The 1506-nt window shown below is 36.3% G+C and overlaps 1 pseudogene; it reads right to left on the minus strand.

Moving 5' to 3' along the window:
• LOC119590458 overlaps positions 1 to 1506 on the minus strand; it is an 8508-nt pseudogene continuing 7002 nt past the window's right edge.

Here is a 1506-nt window from a genome sequence, read left to right on the forward strand (position 1 = left end):
TATCTCTCCCTTTTATTACTTTTTTACAAAAACTCGCATATGCTTAATAAAATTATTTTGCATTTTTTTACATTGTTTCACTTTTTAAAAATCCTTTACACAATGTTCAGTATATTCTTAGGATTCTTGTAGTCTTTGCAGGACCATCACTAATCCTGATCTTTTCTTGAGTGGGAAGTACTTATCTGAAGAGTTCTTCCATGAGATAACTTCAACATTTGTCTTGATTTAATTCCCTAATATGTTAAGTTTTGATGAGTTATTAAACTGTCGTTCCATATTCCTGGGTTGTTTTTACTAGAGAGAAGAAATGTTCTACAGTCTGAAACAATGATATTATTTAACTGACAAAATAAAATATATTTTAAGCTGCTGATATTACTTGACGTATTCATTGTGGATTCAAGAAGAACTAGCAACACCTTGTCTGCCATGTACCTCGTGGGTTTCATATTAGGGATGCAGGTCTGCAGCTGAACATTAATTCATTTTTGATTTTTAACTTGCGTTTTATTTAATACCCATCTACTTTATAATCTTTAGGACCTTTTGTTCATTTTCTACTTATTGCTACATATCTGTTACAATATATGATATTTAATGTATCATTAGTTCTCTGCCTTAGCTAAACACTGGTCAATATGAGGTGAATTCTTAATATGGAATGCGTTTTTTTTAATTGGGTCAAGAGATGAAACCAATGAAAAAACGTCTCGAGCATATATAGCGGATTATATATGAGTATGAGTCAGTTTTTTTTTCATTTACAGCACTCTTACAGCAATAGAATAACGAAATGTTATGCACGATAACACCAATTAAAGATGATACTCAGATGAAATATATACTTAATATTTAATGTCATTATGCTATTTACATTTCTTCTAAACACTGTGGGAAAAGAGTGAATAACGCCCAAAAAACCAATCTCATTCAGAGAACCCTCGATATGACCACCAATAACTAGCTATCTGCAGTTATATTCATTAAGAGGAAAGGCATTAGTAGAACATTTCACCCGGCTGCAGCTTCACATCGCGTTCGCTCACTTCCCACAACTTCTTCGCCAGCCCTTCGTCCTCGGCTGATGGATGACACTCGCTTTCCTACATGAGAAGAAACCCAACCATGATTAAGACCTCTGCTTTAAGCGACCGATTACTAGTATACATCAACAAGCATTTTTAGATATTTCAGTTTCGCGATGTAAATGCAGGATCGGGAAGGGATCGAGATCTGCTTCGAAAATGTGTGTTAAAGACGTTACCTTACAGTCCACGAAGTACTTCCCAGACACGTTTTCTGCTTCCTCGGCGACGGCGAGGAAGATGCTGGTTTGTGCGCCCCCGTCACGTTGCTTGTGGTTGGAAAATAGAGTCGACTTAGTTCTGTTACATGCGAAATATATACATTATGGATATATAAATCGGCCCTCTCCGTATTTTCCCTTTCTCTCCCTTCTCTTCGGTTTCCCTAAGCCTCTCCCTACCTATGCTTAAAGCTCTA

Source organism: Penaeus monodon, chromosome 27, assembly GCF_015228065.2.
Source record: "Penaeus monodon isolate SGIC_2016 chromosome 27, NSTDA_Pmon_1, whole genome shotgun sequence".
Taxonomy (NCBI): domain Eukaryota; kingdom Metazoa; phylum Arthropoda; class Malacostraca; order Decapoda; family Penaeidae; genus Penaeus; species Penaeus monodon.